Source organism: Eumetopias jubatus, unplaced genomic scaffold, assembly GCF_037043125.1.
Source record: "Eumetopias jubatus isolate StellerSeaLion01/CBP00866 unplaced genomic scaffold, mEumJub1_p1.0 scaffold_4, whole genome shotgun sequence".
Classification (NCBI taxonomy): Eukaryota; Metazoa; Chordata; class Mammalia; order Carnivora; family Otariidae; genus Eumetopias; species Eumetopias jubatus.
In genome coordinates, this window is record NW_028274810.1 from 150054075 (window position 1) to 150071852 (window position 17778).

A 17778-nucleotide genomic window follows, 5' to 3' on the forward strand; every position below is an offset into this window, starting at 1 on the left:
ATGAGCACTGGGTATTATATAAGACTGATGAATCACAGACCTATACCCCTGAAACAAATAATACACTATATGTTAATTAATTGAATTTAAATAAAAAATTATATAAAAATTTAAAAAAATTTTAAAAAGTAGCAGTAGTTGAATTAAAACATTGATGAGAATTTACTTGGGGGACTTCTATCAAGAGGTTTTTTTTTTTTAATTTCCTGTTCAAAGAAATAAAAGCTTGGTTGCAGGCCACATGCATACCCTGAAACTATCTGTGAGTAGGAAATATATGAAATTTAGAGAAATGCTTGAGACATGCTCAGTTGTTCCCCTTGTAATATTTGCAATCATAAAAATGTCCACTCTGATACTTTCCAACTTGAGTAGAATTTCTTTTCCATGGAGTACCATAGACAAGCAAGCTTCCAGGTTTCAAATTTAGACATTTTAGTTACTTGAACTATTGAAAAGAATGTTTTATATCAAAAGCAGAAATTGTATATTTCTCTTTAATATTTAACAGCTGAAATGATTTAAGCTCAAATGTCATCTTCAAACCCCAAAAACACCTTTGGGAAGAGACAGCATTAAAACTTTTAAGTCCTAAAGGACATGTTAAAAATCACAAGTTAATGAAAACTGGACCATTCATTTTCTGAAAACAATTGCTTTGACATTATTTCCTTACCTGGAAAACTGTCGAGAAGTCAGAGCTTGAAGGTGAGATATCTGTATGTATATCTCCTTTTTCCTAGTGAATTATCAACACAATATTTCAGATAAAGTAACTGAAAATCTAATATTTTATTCAAATTTAGTTACTAGGAATGGGAAGAGATAGACCCTATGAGGTGATTGTATTTTCTGTCCTTTCATTGGAAAGTTGGTCTCTTTGTTCTCCTCTTCTCCCTACACCCCTCTTGTAATTTATCTACATTATCCCCAGATGTTTCTTTGGTGATATCACCCCTAATTCATAATGGTACTGTCAAAATCTGGCCAAGAATCCAGGTATCAGTCTTCTGCCTTCTGCTTGAAGGTCCAGAGGACATATACCTCCATGAAGTGAATTGTGAGGATTTTGAAGGAAATTCTTGCGTAGTTCATGGAGGATTAGGTCCTCCTAGTAAAATGCCCAACCCCCAGAGGCACTAACGCTATGGACTCTGGGTAGTTAAGGATGTGCTCCCCCATGCAGGGTCAGGGTCTGTATAACCAACCCTATCCTTTAAGAGGTTGACTGCAGAAGATCTGAGCCAGGCCAAACCAAAAGGCATTAAAATGCTCTCATCTTCATCAAAAAAGATCCCTGTGTTTTTCTGTTTTACTTCAGAGCCCAGCTCTAGGTTATCCACTGATGCTATCAGGGACCCAAAGTCTGTCTTCTCAGTTGGTGGCCCCTCATTCTGTGGCCTGCTTTCCCTGGAGCTCTGCTAGTGGTTTGTGTCCCCTCATGCCTGGCCTTGCCTGTATCCTCATACTTACAGACGTCATGCCCACATCTGCCCACGTGTGTGTAGTCTTTGTCTCACGCCAGATCTCACTGACCTGACCTCAGCCGCAACACCTGGTCATTTCCCTGCAGACTGGTGAGAATTTTTTATTCCCATATATGCTTAGCTAGGTGGATTCTTCCTCTAGGGGTCTATTATAGGTTGGACTGTGTTCCCCTCACGTTCATATACTCAAGTCCTAATCCCCAGTGCCTTCGAATGTGGCCTTATTTGAAGATAGGGTCTTTGTGGACATAATCAAGTTAGAATGAGATCATTAGAGTGGGCTGTAATCCAGTATGACCGATGTCCCTTAAAAAAGGGGGACATTTGAAGATAGACTGATACACAGGGAGAATGCCATGTATACATGGAGGTGGTCATCTACAGGCTGAGAGGAGGGGCCCGGAACAGAGCCTTCTCTCACAGCGTGTAGAAGGACCAAGCCCACTAATGCCTTGATTTCAGACCTCTAGCCTCCAAAACTGTGGGATACGACAGTTCCTGGCTTAGGCCACCCAGTGCACGGTACTTTGTTACGGCAGCCCTAGCGGATTCATAGAGGACCCCGTCCTACACAGCTCTCAACTCCTCTTCTTGGCTCTCCTCCAGCACTCCAAGGTTGAAAGCCCGTGTGAGGGCAGTCACTCTCTCCATGCCTGGGAGCATGTTGACATCCACCTGGTAAGGTTTGTTTCTGTGTCCACAGCAGGGAGCTTTCTGAAACGTGTTTGGTCTGTGCCTTGCAGGTCTCTTGGAACGCACGTTTCTGAAAGGGCTCCCGGACTGATGTTCGTGTCTCTAGTTATCTGTCAAACTTGGTCTCTTCTTTGAGGATACAGTAGTCAGTCAATCTCTCCAGGCCATCTTTCCCTCTCTTCACTGCCTTCCTCCTAACTGGAGTGAAGGAAAGCAAGTCCCCTTCAGTGAGGACAGTTGCCAGTGTCTGGCTCTGCTGCTTCGTCAAGGAGGGCGACAGTGGGGCCAGTCATGCCACTGGGGCCACAGATCAAACGTAGCCGAGTCGTTGCAGTCAGGTACAATATTGTTTCCTCTGCCCTCCCTACAAGCACGTGGTCAGAGCCATAATTACTCCTGATGGCAGGTGGCAGGCCTACATCACATCTTGACATTAGCTTTTAGCTATTTTTTTTATAGCTGCCAGTGTGCTCAGTCAAATACCTGTCTGTCATCACAATCAGACAGGTCTTAATGTTTCTGCATTACAGAGGAGGACCTCGGCTCCCTTCCAGCCGGTTTATTATGGTCCCAGCGTAGCATTTTATCACACATTCCTTACGCATAGCCTCCTCGCCACCACCACGGAAATCCTCCAAGTTGGCAGCTTTAGTGTCTACTGCCATTAATCTTCACTAGGCTGGGATCACGGGACAAAGGATGATTTATTGCAATTACCTGTTCTAGTGCAGAGCTCAGGTGAGCTGGGCTCCCACGCATTTACTGGGCTCCCTTCCATACTCCCAGAGCCAAGGAATAAAACGGGTTTGCTCTGTTTCGATGTATATCTTCTTCCGCTTAGCCCATCTACTGTTAGTTAATTAACAGAGAAGTGGAAAAATAGATTTAGATAGTATTAAGGTTATGTGTAGACCTGGTGAAGCCTGGCTGTTCAAAGCCAGAACTGACACTGACATTTGACAGTCCATTTAATTTCTTTGTTGTTTCTGCATTTTAAGAAACATCCGAAGGAAATTCGAAATTGCACTTACCTGCCACTTTCTGCACCATCTGTTCCAGGTGATTAAAACCAATCTGCCTATAGTGTGTTTCATTTCCAATTTCTCGCTCCCTGGGAAGGCATGGGGCAGTGCATAAAGTGGGTAATGTGTGCTTGGGTTTTGCTAGGGAGGGGGAAAGAAGGAGTGGGGTGGAATAAATAGGGAGAAGAAAGTTCCATGATAAGCTCTTTATAGCAGAAAAAAAGCGTGTTCCTAAGAGTGGCCCCATTGTTTTCCCATTACCAGCTCCGATGGCAGCTTCTTGTCTAAGTTAAAAAGCCCCAATACTCTCATGTCCCTGGCCCGGTGAGAAAGTGACAATTTTCTGGATGGATTAATGGAATTACAAAGCATTTTTGCTACTGTATCTGGGATCTGATTCACTGGCAAGTTGGATATAATTTGTAGGAGACTATTTGGTGTCCCTATTATGGACAATAAATCATGTGTCTCCTACTGGTGTGGGGAGGGGTGGAGTAAATGATCTCTCCCCTCCCACCTCTGATGAAGCCAGCTGCCGTGTTGTGAGCTGCCCTATAAAGGGGACTGTGTGGCAAGGAATGGAGGGTGGCCTCTGGCCAACAGCCAGGAAGGAGCTAAGGCCCTCTGCCCAAAAGCCCATGAGCGACAGAATCCCACCGACGATGACATGAACTTGGAAGTAGTTCTTCTCCAGGGGAGCTTGGAGACGGTGACCGCAGCTGGTGCCATGAGTGAGCGTGGTGCTGTGGAAGGCGGATCCCGGGCATCCAGCAAGCCTCACCCAGAGCCCCGACTCACAGAAACTGCAACATAATGCTTGTTGTTGTCTTCAGCCGTTAGATTTTGGAGTCTTTTATTACAGAGCCATAGACAACTAATACAATGTGGAAAACTTAAACACATGGGAACCTTTCACCAATTCTGCCGGCTATTGAAAGGAATTTGGGAAAAGGTACATTTGTCTTGCAATCCCTGTAAGAAGTCCTAACCGAGACCAATGAGGAGGTTAGTGATAAAAATGTTTAACAAACCTGGATGGCCCCGACACCAATCAGAGAGGCATGCTGTGGTGCCAAGACCATGGTGCCAGATGCCCGTTAGTTGTGAAGGGCTCCAGGTGGTTCTGGGAGAAGAGGTGGGCCAGCATACAGGTGCTTGTGAGGCTCAGGGAAGAGGTTAAGGGTCAACCGGAAAGAGTGCGTCTATATTCTAACAATCAGCATGACCCTGTTGGTGCCTCCCTCCTGGATGTCAGGCCTTGGCCAGTTCAGAGGAGCTCATTTGAGGGGGTCTCATTGGACTCAGAAGGCGCGGACTCTGGGCAGGAGTGGGGAGGTGACAACCTTTTTTGTTCTTTCCTCTGACTTATTCAGGAGATAGCCATGGGTCCAAGGCTCCTAATGACCACGATCAGCTGCTTTTTCCATTTGCTTATCAGTAAGCAGTCTACAACAAGCCCAGAGGCTTTCGAGAACATACTTCCCACAGCTGGAAGCCCAGCTTTTGCTCTGACACCCTTTCTCCAGTTGCCGTGCATTAGTGAATGTAATTCTGCAGTATGTGGGAGCTTGGGCGAAGGCAGGCCTTTTAAACATTCAGCTGCGTGCTTGAACTGGGGAATTCACAGCTGCTCCTCGCTTTTGATAATGCCACGGAAATTGGTAAATAAATAAATAACTAGGGCCCAGGGTTCATTTGCTAAATACCCCAATATGTGCATGCAAGCCGCATCAGGCACATCAAAGGAAAATAAAAGCATAATTTAGTAATAACATGGTCTCCTGCAGCCTCCTGCTTAACTCACGTGTTAAGTTAAAAGAGGTAAATCAGGGGTTTTGAAGCACCATTTTATACTTAGTCTTCTTTTTCTTTTTCTTTTTTTTTTAAAGAACAGGATCTGGGACCACTTCCTATGTTAGCAGGATCTGGCACATTTTCCTTCCTGTGAGAGGGGTGACTTTTAAAAAAATAGTTGTTAACAATTATCCTTTATTTATCCTTCAGCGAGGGAATCTCCCCTCACTTAAGAAGTGTGCCAATATTTAAAGTGTTTGCAAGCATTTGAGGGATTTCACAACCCCCATGGCAGGGATCGGTTTTCAGTTTGGGTGTGGAAGTGACAGTGTGGAGCCCATGCTCTGACTGAGGGAGAGGGAGAAGCAGGCCCCCCGCTGAGCAGGGAGCCCGATGTGGGGCTCAATCCCAGGACCCTCGGATCATGACCTGAGCCGAAGGCAGACACTTAACCGACTGAGCCACCCGGGCGCCCCAGAGAGCCCACTTTCTCAATCACCACTTCCCTGCCCTCCTGTCTACCTGGGAGGAGAAATCAGTAGTAACTCTTAGGCACTTCAGGCAATCAATCTCCTCAGGTGGGGAATTGAAGAGTGAACTAAGTACAAATACAATACCTATCAGAGGATTGTATGTTAAAGGTGAAAACTATCAGTCCATATGCCTCCCCTGGTCAGTGAGGTCATGCCTGAGCCCTGTGGGCTCCTGCAGTGATGGTCCAACTGCTTACTGCATAACATCTACGGGGGAAGTTGGAAGCAGTGGGTGACTGGATCCCTGTGGGACTCTATTACTGTATTAGCTGGCGACTGTTGGCATTTGGTGGGTGACAGCTTGCCCCTCTGCCATGAAGTTTGTTGGTAACGCGGGTGCCGGCAGCAGTCCGGACATGGCTGCTTAGAGAGCACTTGGGCTGTGGTGGAGGGTGTGTTATCTCTCCATGATTTTCCGCTTAGGGCCACGGGGCCCATCCTGCTCATGGATAGCTTGTTAGACAGAAACTTAACCGCCATCGCCGTGCGTCCTGCTGTGAAGGTGAAAGGCACCCAGCACTGTGCTGCTAGACCAGGAACCAGCAAATCATTGTGATTAAGAACGTGGATCTCAGCAGAAGCGTAGACACGTATTTGAAACTAGGTTTTGACATTTAAGAGCTGTGCGAATTTGGGCTTCTTAATTAACCTTTGTTGGTGTTAGTTGTACCATTTATAAAATAAGGACTAATATAATTACCCACTTTATAATATCATCCTAATGATGATTAAATAAGGTGATTTAAACAAAATTACACCGTACGAGATCTTCCTCAACTTATGATGGGGTTACATCCCAAAAGACCCATTGTTAAGTTGAGAATATCGTTAAGTCAAAATACATTTAATACACCCAACCTACCAAATATCATAGCCTAGCCTAGGCAACCTCAAATGTGCTCAGAATACTTACATTAGCCTGCAATTGGGCAAAATCATCTCACACAGCCTATTTTATACTAAAGCGTGGGATATCTACTATAATTTATTGAATACTGTACTTAAAGTGAAAAACAGAATGTTGTATGGGTACGGAAGGATTATAAGTGTGCCTGATGTTTACCATCCTGGCCGTGTGGCTGACTGGGAGCTGTGGCCACCACCACCCAGCCTCCCGAGAGTGGACTACACCGCGCATAGCACTAGCCCAGGAAAAGGTCAAATTTCAAAACTGGAGGTATGGTTTCTACTGAACGCATATTGCTTTCACACCATTGTGAAGTTAAAGAATTCTAAGTCAAATCATTGTAAGTCAGGAGCCGTCTGTCCTCTATTGGTGGTAATTTTATTTTAAATATTAAGAACTGATGGAAAAACTTTGTGGGTCTCCTTTACCTGGCTCTATCAGAAAAGCTGTTAAACCATGCTTCTTTGATTTCAAGTCTCCCTGGATTGTAACATCATCAAATTCATAACTTTTGGAGAGAAAGAGAAAACACTAACACACTGAACCACTTACAAAGCACATCTTGATTTCAGGTGTGAAACTATGAAAAATTCTCAGAATCATGTAAGTGGGATTTATCAAGTCTGAAATGTACCTGATCAAAAGGACTTTGCTTTATTATTCTACCAGAATAATAGCCAAAGGAATTGAGCCTAAGTGAAGGTTTTGTCCTTGTCGTTTCTCTCGGAAAGTCTTTGCTGCGTGCTAGTCCACAGTTTCACACTCTGTGGTGTAGCAGAAAGAACACAAGCTCCCCCTGTTTGTGGGTACTTTCTCTAGATGAGCCTCAGTTGCCCTGTACATAAGATGAGATACTTCCCATTTCATAGTGTTGTTGTGAGAATTACCTCAGAAAACGTCGACAAGTCACCTGGCCAAATTCCTCACCCAGAAAAGGACCTGCATCTATTATTATCTGCTGCTTCTTGCTTTCACACAAAGACTGGGAGCTACGTGAATCAGAGCCACAGGACTTGTACCTGAAGGAAATGGCAGGGGATGACACGGAACATCTCTGGATTTTAAAACATTTAGACCACTGAGAATTCTCAGCCTGTGTACTTAGCAACACTTACTGCGTAACGAACACAAACGTGGTAAGCTGGCTGTGAAGCCCTCAAATGAAGTACGCTCCCAGCTCAGAGGTAGCCTAGAGAATATGTCTCTGGAAGGGTCTAACTGGGATGGGCAGAAAAGGGACTTCTCTGAGGAACTGATGATTTCATCGAGGCTCTGAGAGGTCACAGCAAGCACGAGAAATGGCTCTTCCTAAAGAGGCAGACTTTCCATTGATTTGTTCAACTGTTAATTTGTCAAGTGCCTCCTTTGGGTGCGGTACTGTGCTGGGCTGTGTATACACTGGTGGATAACAGAGATGTGACCCTTGCCCCATGGAGCTTGGACATTAAAGGGGGGAGTGGGAGATAGGCAATGAACAAGAAAACAAACGAACATAGATTATATAAATTGGGATACGTGCCATGAAGGAAAAGAGCCAGACGCAGAGAATAATAGCAGAATGGGGATGATCCAGGAAAGCCTCTCAGAGGGGCCGGTGTCTGAGCTGGAAGACCAAGAGAAGATTATTTTAAGCTGAAGGAACAGCATATGCAAAGCCTCTGAGGTGGGTGGGGCATGCTTTAGACCCGAAAAAAGGCCATTGGGAAGGAGCACAGGAACCCAAGGGACAGTGTGTTCTCAAACAACTGATACGCTTATTATTTCAGTGCTATGTTGATGGGAATCCAAAAGAATAATTGTAATCTGAGCAAATATTCGCACTTCCAGGAACGTGCAGGAAATGGGATATGCAAGGAACACACGGGGGGAATTTGTCATCTTTCTCTTCTCATGTTTGCTTCATGTCAGCACACTCTACATGTGTCATCTGTGCTACGGTTCAAGGACTTTGCCCCTCCAGAGGCTGGGTTTCTCCTGCTGCTACTTGTATTATCCGAGCTGTGCACAGAGTCATTGGCTCTGGCTCTTGGATCAGATCATCTTGGAAATAGTGAGTTAAGAGCCCAACAGAGTATGAGAAGTTTCTTCCCCACTCGCCAGGTATTTGAAAATAGTTTTTTTTAAAGCTTTTCATTGATGGCTCAGTTCTCCTAAAACTGTGCATTTCTTAATAGGTGTTATGGTCTGAATGTTTTTGTACCCCTACGTTCCTATGTGAAGTCTTAATGTCCGATGTGACTGTATTAGGAGGTGAGGCCTTTGGGAGGTGTTTAGATATTGAGGGTGGAGCCCTCATAAAGTGGATTAGTACCCTGATAAACGAAGCCCCAGAGAGCTTGCTGGCCCCTTCCACCATGTGAGGACATAGAGAGAAGGTGCCTGCTATGAACCAGGAAGAGGGTCCTCACTAGAATATGACCATGCCAGCACCTTGATCTTGGGCTCCTCAGCATCCAGACTGTGAGAAATAAATTTCTGTTATTTATAAGCTATCCACTCTGTGGTATTTTGTTGTAGCAACCTGAATGGTCTAAGACAATAGGTATTGGATAAAAAAAGGTCTACTAAAGAAAATAAATTTGAGAGATCTTGGGGTTAGTGGTAAACAGTGTTAAAAATTATCTCAGGACTTCCTGGAGCCTTTCATAGTCTTGAATTTCTTCAAATATTGTCATGAATGTTTATATTTCTGTTGGGGTATATATAATAAAAGGAAAAGTTTAAAAATGATATTTAAAATTCCTTAAAATAAGATATTGAGAAAAGACACAATTTATTTTAACATAGGTCAGAATCAAGATCCATAGCATTAGACAGTTAGTAGTACAAAGCAAATATATGTTATGATATAAGGAATTAATGGAATAGAATTTAATCCAAGACATTAAAGGCAACCATATTTGTATGAGTTTGGAATTAATTCCCTTCAGAAATAAACTATGTCAGCGATGGTCAGTAATACATCCCAGGGAGGGTGTGAATGCAAAGAAACCCTTCCTGTGACTGGAATCACGAATACATCTATGAGAATGGGTAGTTTGAGGGAGAGTCTATAAATACATGCCCTCCATGAAGACAGTATGAGCTGGAGAGACAGGGAGATGGCATTGTTAAGAGAGAGGTGAAGTTGAGCCTAGCCATATGGTCAGTGCCACAGCAGGGCAAGCCTGTCAGGGGCAGGCGCGCTGGCTGTGCGGGCGAGAGGGAATTGCCCTGTGAGAACCACATACATTCGGCCCTGAGGAAATGAGGACAGAGGGCTGTGGGCCAGAGTCTGCTCTGTGACTGACACTTGTGCTGATCGGAGCCAACACTGGTTGTTGAATCATGTCTACACAAAGTTGATTAGGATGGATGGGAGCCTTCTAATGCCCTAAAAACATTCAGTTCAGGGCAAACCATACTCATCCAAAGTGCCATATACAAGATTGGCTTCTGTTTTGCAATGTTTGTGACTAAATTTATTCAACTGATCAGAGGCATATAAATAGATCTTCCAAGAAAGTCCTCTTTTTCTAACCACGCTCCATCCCAGATGTCTCCCTATAGTTGCCATTTATCCATTAAAATAATATGTTGGTTACATTAAAATATCAAGCTTTCTGGATTAAATGGAAAACAACATTAGCTTTAGATTATGACTTGGCCTGTGCAGACTATGCACCTTGCTGCTATGATTGCATTAGAATTTGCTAACAATATTGGTGATCAGCTTCCCATTTGATCAGCAGGGCATGAGCATGGGGTTGTTACAGGAGACTTGGGTGTTGACCATTCACCCATTCCCCTATCATGCTATCTTTTTGCCCACAACGCTGATGGAAATGCAGCCAGATAACTGGAAAAACTACCAATGGCATACACATACCTGGGTTTTCCAAACTAAGTCTCTTTCTGGGAGTAATAGATGCATATTGATTTTGATGCCATCCATTCAGAGTTCTAACATAAAAAGCAGGAGGATTCTAACTCACTCAAGTTCTGCTTTGTCCCATAGTCCCCCACCCCCTACTCAATGTGCTAGACATGGCCCTTTTATAACAAATCACTAACCCCCAAGATTCTCAAGCTATCCTAATGGGATTAGCATCATTAGTGAATTAGTCTCTCTCACTCGTGCACACACATAAATCACACACATACATTATAATCTTTTAATGTTCTGCTGGAAGGATTACTTGAAATTTTTGCACAAAAGAATAATTATCACAGTTATGGTTATATTATAATATATACAAATGACCTTAATGTCATGTAAAAATGTATATCCTTAGGAAAACTCTTGCCTTAAATCCTAATAGCAAAATTGATATTATGAAATAAGGTATTTTATGACAAAATAATGGATTAATTTCCTCACAATGCCCCATAAACAATTGCTAAAATCAAATCATCCATTCACTAGTGACAATAATTTAAAATATCTTGCCTCAATGCATTTTGTTATATTAGAGTATGTAATGTCTTATATAGTTTCCTAGAGATTCAAACTATTTTATTTCATATATAAGGTAGCAATGAATTTTTTTTTGGCAGCAAAATCTAGCTTTTCTTCCTATACTTAGAATTTTGACATAAATGGTCTTCAAAGTGTGGAGCATGTTATTATATTCTAATTTTGTCCTCTGATTTCTAACATATCTTCTTAGAAGGAAACCCAAGGAAGGAAATAGTTTGGTATGAAGTATGGCTTTGGCTGATGCTCTGATTTTAGGATATAATTTGGAATAATAAATCATGTTCTGGTGTTTTGATTGGATGCCAGAACACTCCTGGGTGGTGAAAATGTGTCTCCTCCCTGAAAACGTTTTCTTTCTGGTCAAGAAGTTGTCTCCTGTTCTTTCTTGTTTGTAAAGTCCTGTGGGTCTTTGTTGCTTTGGTTTTAGCAGGCCCTACCCAATTGACCTAGCATTAATGGCACTATCCAATTCTATACTTATGTCTGAGTAAAAATACTTAAAACTCAGCAGCATTAAGCAGATGCAGGCCAAGGGTATCATTTACTCAGTACACAGCTACACATGAAAATCTGGGATTCCCTTTTGAGTCTATATAATTCTGATTCTTAAAAGGAAAAAAAAATTCAACTTATTCTGAGACTGAGACCTGATTCACATGTCACCAGATGCAGCAATCTGTCTACAGTATAGCGGGCCTATGAATTGGAGACTATAATTAATACAGCTGATAAATCCTTTGAGAAGATCCTCCAGAAACTTTCAGAAAAGTACATCTTCTTTCTAAGTTATTAAAGCTGTATTTTTTTCATATGGCATTTCTCGTGTAGACATTTAAGATTATTGGTTTTGAATGTTTTATTGAGCATGCCTTTTTTTCTGACTGTTCTGTGTGGTTGTATGAAAGTACTGGTTAGGAGCAATAATAATGAAAATTTAGGCTAGGGTTCTCCATTTATTCTTTTTTTTTTATTATGTTATGTTAATCACCATACATCACATCATTAGTTTTTGATGTAGTGTTCCATGATTCATTGTTTGCGTATAACACCCAGTGCTCAATGCAGTACATGCCCTCTTTAGTACCCATCACCATCCCCCACCGCCCTCCCCTCTAGACCCTCAGTTTGTTTCTCAGAGTCCATAGTCTCTCACGGTTCATCTCCCCCTCCAGTTTCCCGCCTTCATTTATTCTTTATTCCCAACCTGGAATCTGGGAGTTTATTGCTGTTTTACTTTGAATTTTTCAGTTCAACTCATGTTTATAAAGCACCAGCTGTACATTCAGTCCTTAGTGATGGGAGGAGTTCCCAAAGGTGTTCAGAACTTCGTCTCTGTTTGGGAATCACAGTGAAATTGGGAGGCAAGACTCACTCACATTAAACAACCAGGAGATCGTCCCTGTAATGTGGTATCAATGCATATGATATAGTGACCCTAGTTCTCTCCATGTGAAATGTGGACCAGCAGCATCAGCATTACCTGGAAGATTGCTAGAAATGTGATCTGCATGCATTAAAGTTTAAGAAATTCTCATAAAAAAAACAGTGAGCGCCAGGGAAAGCTAGCTCAGGGCAAGGTCTGTGTAGACTGGAATTGTGGGGAAAGGCTATATCGAGAACAACAGAGGTAAGAAGGTAGGGTCTAAGTAATGTGGACCCATTTGCCTTAAACTGTCACTTGCATGAATGCCACTCCCCAGGGATGCTTCTTTAAAATGCTGATTACCGAAACTCCCCACCCCTTACTGAGAGTCTGTAGGGTGGGCCCTAGGGAAAAGTTTCCTGTGGGCCCAAGCTCCACAGGAAACTTTCTAAACAAAGTTTGAGAATCATACGTGCAGATGAAAGGGAATGCCTTCAAGGTAGGGAACGTTTGCATGCTGAAGCCATGCCAGTCATAATCTGATAGTCGGTTTAACTCTCTTTTCCAAATTGCAATTCCTGTGTGTTATCCTCAGTCAAGTCTTCAGTTAAGTTGGTTCGCTGTTATGGCCCCCTCTGGGTCTTAAGTTGGTACCACCTGAAGGAATGAAAGGACCGGCTAAGTCCATATTTTGGAGCTGTAGTAAAATGGAGAGAGGATAAGGAGTTGGCAGACTTCACTGAAGAACAGCTGAAGACAATCAGTTGGTCTGAAGACAAAATCCATGGAGTAACAGAGCAGGTATATACCTCTTGAGTCTTCAGAATCATTCATATATTCGTTCATTTGATATGCATTTATTGAACACCTACTGTGTGTCTGGAACTGGTCACCTCTCTTCTAACTTCATTGAGGTTCATGGAGAAAATGACACAGTTCTTCCAGTAGTTGTCCAATCTGGAACTTGATGCTCAGCAAATCTTTCACTCATCTCTGAGTGGCTTGATGTTTCCATCCCTGAGAGCAGTTCAAAAATTTCATTATTTCCATTAAGCTACCCATTCTCTCACTCCTTCCCCTTGTATTCATTAAAATACGGAGCAGAATTTCGTCTGATTCCTGCTCTTTTGCTCCAGGGTTTTTCCATTTCTTTTCCCACCTTTCCTTCTCAAGGAAAATGTGCCTTGGGCCTTTTGAGTTAACATGGCTATAATCAATAAGAAAAAATGACAAAAAGTGGGTAAAAGCATGAGCGAGCATTTCTTAGCCGAGGAAACCCATTTGGCCCACACATACATGAGATGACCAAAGCTGAGATGCCCACTTTGCCCCGAGTCCCATCCTTCTGTCTCTTTGGGGACTTTGCTCCCAACCCCTGTCATCTCTGCATTTTCCACCTCTCCCACTCCAGTGGCTCCTTCTCCTTAAGTCTTGACCATCCCCAAATCAGCAGATTTCTCTTCTGTTCCCCTAAATGCTATTCTTTCTCTTGGCTTCTCTTTCTTGGAAGCCCAACTGCATTGCCTATTTTCTCACGGCCTCTACAAGCCCCATCTCCCTGCAACCTGGCTTCCATCTCAAAACTCCGGCCTTGGGGCGCCTGGGTGGCTCAGTCAGTTAAGCGTCTGCCTGCGGCTCGGGTCATGATCTCAGGGTCCTGGGATTGGGCCCCACATTGGGCTCCCTGCTCAGCAGGGAGTCTGCTTCTCCCTCTCTCTCTCCCTCTGTGCCCTCTCTCTTTCTCTCAAATAAATAAATAAAATGCTAAAAAAAAACAAACAAAAAAAACCCCAACCAAACAAAACACCCAAAAACCTCCAGCCTTCCAACTCTTAATATTAAGGTCATATTTCTAGCTGCACTGGAAATTGTTGTAAATAGCAATAATAAGACTAACTGCAACTTCAGGTTGTTGTGGGGTTAAACTGAGTTCGTGATTATAAAAGGCTTGGTGCAGTGACTGGCATATTGTGAGCCCTCCATAATTGTTAGCTGTTTGATCCTTCACAAAAGGAAAATGGTGACAAAAGTCATCATCATCCTTGATGGCTACCGAAGAAAGACACAGTACATAAGGCCAGTTGCAGACAGATTAAAACTCCAACTTAGCTGTCTGCTTAAAAGCATACTGCAAATGTCCACTAAAAGGGTCTTCTTAGTGATGTGAAAATGAATTCTCTTTACTAACTATGTCCAGATCTCTGTCTTCTGGGCATGTGATAGAATGGTATTTCTTGGCCTCCTGTGGTTGGTAAGGCTCTGTGCCCAGCGGTGGCCAATGAGTTGTGAGCAGAGGTGATGCGTGTCTTTCTGGACCAAGCTTTGAGCTGTTGGTGCAGGACTTTCCAGAGCGCTCTCTCCTCTCTGCCAAAATGTTGCAGGTAATGGCTACTCTATCAGCCGGCCTTAGCTCTCTAGACAAATGACATGCAGGTTCAGTGCCTTTCTTTATATGACTTGATGAATTATCAAAGATTACTAGGTTTAGTATACATAAAGTCATAGGGGATGCCTGGGTGGCTCAGTCAGTTAAGTGGCTGCCTTCAGCTCAGGTCATGATCCCAGGGTCTTGGGATCGAGCCTCACCTCAGGTTCCCTGCTAAGCGGGGAGTCTGCTTCTCCCTCTGTTCCTCCCCACCGCCCTTACCCCACCCCCTCCAGCTCGTGCTTTTTCTCACTCACTCCCTCTCTCACTCTCTCTCACTCTCAAATAAATAAATACAATCTATTTTTAAAAGAGTCATGGGAATGCCTCCCCAGGGTTGGGAGTAGCAATTCCTTGTACTCCACTGAATGCTTGACCACTAGCTACAGTATCCAGATCCCTCTATGCAAGCATACATCTGGCTAGTTGGGATGTTCTAAGTTCAGAAAGAATCCTTTATTATCAGTGCAATCAGGTTGGTTGTTCCTTTCCGTTTTTATTCTAGTTTTATTCTAGTTTTTAATGACTAGTTATTATTAACTGGGTTTCTTCATATCTGTTTAATTGGCTGCAGCTTGTTTAACCTGAATGTGTAGGTTGCATATTTATTTCAACAGTACTTTTGGCCTATAATTTTCTAATAATTTGACTTTAAAACATAATGGTATTGTGGTTCAAACTTAAATAATCTGTATATTTTTCTTAAAGAAAACATATATATACTCCATTGAAAATTTCTTAGATGGTCATACTTTATTGGCAATATGCTCCCTATAAATTTGTGCTACTTAAAATGCTTAAAGTATGAGTTAAATAGCATAGTAAGATGACCAAACTCTTTTTAATTTATAGGGCATTTAAAATACACTTACCCTTATTTTGTGCTTACGATGATTCAGAAAGACAAGTATTCCTATTTACTAAAAATGTGTACAGAGACAGAGATAGAATGAAAATTTTATGTGTAAGATTATTTTGTGTTCTATGGAATAAACAATGAGCAATTAAATTATGTTGCTAGCAATAAGTTTATTACAACTTTTACATTTTGATCCTATATAATTGTTTTTCACTACTAAGTTCTGGACTGTGGGAAGGGTCGGTGAAATGGGTCACAGGATCTTTGGCCCTTAGAATAAAACCTTTTGAGAGTGACTGACAGAAGGCCTCTTTAGTGGCCTCGGGAAGGGCTCAGTCTCTGATGTAATCTTGTTCAAAACCTCATCAGGCTTTAAGGGCGTGAAGGGGTATAAAAGGAAGAAAAGGAGATTTACCTTATGTGGCCCAGAGAAAGGTTGCAATTTCAAGCGATGCCCACCGTTGTAGGCAGGTAGTGTTCATGATTGGATGAGGGATGGAAGACAGAAAGAGATTGGAAGGAGTATATGACCCACTTAAAAGCATTAAAAACAATCAAGCAAACAAACAAATGACCCCAGACATAGCAGGACCAGCCTGCAGGCTGAATTCAGTGCATGGACGTGCAGTCAGCACTCTGTTCTAAAGGGCAGACACAGGTGCAGAAGGGAGAGAGAGCATTGTAGGAATGTTGGCTTTGGTTCAGCATTAATGCTCAGTTTCTAGGAAGTTGAAATCGAGGTACATGTACATGTACATGTAATCTTGCTGGAGATGCCAAGACCTACTCATTCTTGATCCTAAGTCTCCCGAAACGATCTATTTTATTTTTCTTTGAAAGGATAAATATTGATGTATTAACTTAGCTTTTTTTCCCTCAATAATTTCTGTTGTCCCTGCCCTTCTTCCTTATGGTAGCTCAACTTGCAGCATTTGATGCTTCTGGTAAACCCGGACATGCCTTGACACACTTAATTGGAATTTTGGGAAAACAGTTACTTGACTGGTTCTTTTTTTCTTCTTCTAATTTTGATTTCTCTTGGATTATTAGCAATGACTCTGCAATTCTATCGGCAGGTTACTGGGGATGAAGTATAACTGGGATTGGAGACTTCAGGTGAAAGCAGGTATAGGTTATCTTCATTTGCTATAAACACCTCAACACCTGCAGTTGGAAGATTAATTTTCTTACAGGGGAAAAATAAACAAAATTGGAGATGAGTAATTCTGCCTTTTCTCTGCCATTTCTTCAACATTCTGTCACCTCCTCCAAGCAATGGGTCAATCCCTTCTTTTGAATTTCTTGCTCCATAAAAGTTTAACGACACTTATGTTGTCCTTGTTTGTTCTGGACTTGGCCAAGTGAACACTAATCCTTCTGATTTGTGCTGTTCCTTCATAATTCGGTGACTTACACATTTGGATCAAGATCCTTTAGAATCCAACTTCATCCGAGAAATCCCTTTGTAGCCACATCTGCTTCTTCGGATTACCTTCCTCTCCTATTTTCCCCTTTGACCGTATTTCACTTGGCTGTCAGAAATTTGCTTGGTTATAGACTCCCATCTGTAGAGTGTAAGGTCCATAGTAACATGTCCACCATTCATCTTCCCACCCCCAGACATTTTGAAATCTGCTCACTTAAAATCAAAGATATGTTGCAGTCTGCTCACCTAAAATCAAGGATATGTTAAATTACGATTATGCTTTTAGTTCTTTTTATTAGAATTCAAACTTACTCTCAGCCCCACTGCTTTCGTTTAGCTGGCAAGTTCTCCAGAATGAGGTCCATATTCAGTAGGAGGCAGTGTGGTCTGGGAGGAACAGCAGGGCTCTGCCTCTAATGAACTGTGTGACCTTGGGCAAGTTGGTTAACCTCTCTAAGCCTCAGTAATGTTTCCGACCTGTAAAATGCAGACAGCATCTACCTTGTGAGGTTACTGCAGCAATTGTATGAGAAATGCATTTAGCGGAGTGCCTGTTACGATACAGAATTTCTGTAAGTGGCAGCCAATATCTTCTTTCAAGACATAAAACTTTCAGCAGAGTAAATCAGGAGTTTACCAGATGCTCTGCTTTTAGCAGCAAAAGAAATTTCTAGCATCTGCTGATGAAGAGGATGATGGTGATGATGACTCCAGCTACCATTTACTGGAACACTCACTCTGCATGACTATTCAACCCTCATAGCAGCCCTATAATACAAGCACTGCTCTCATTCCCATTTTATGGTGGGG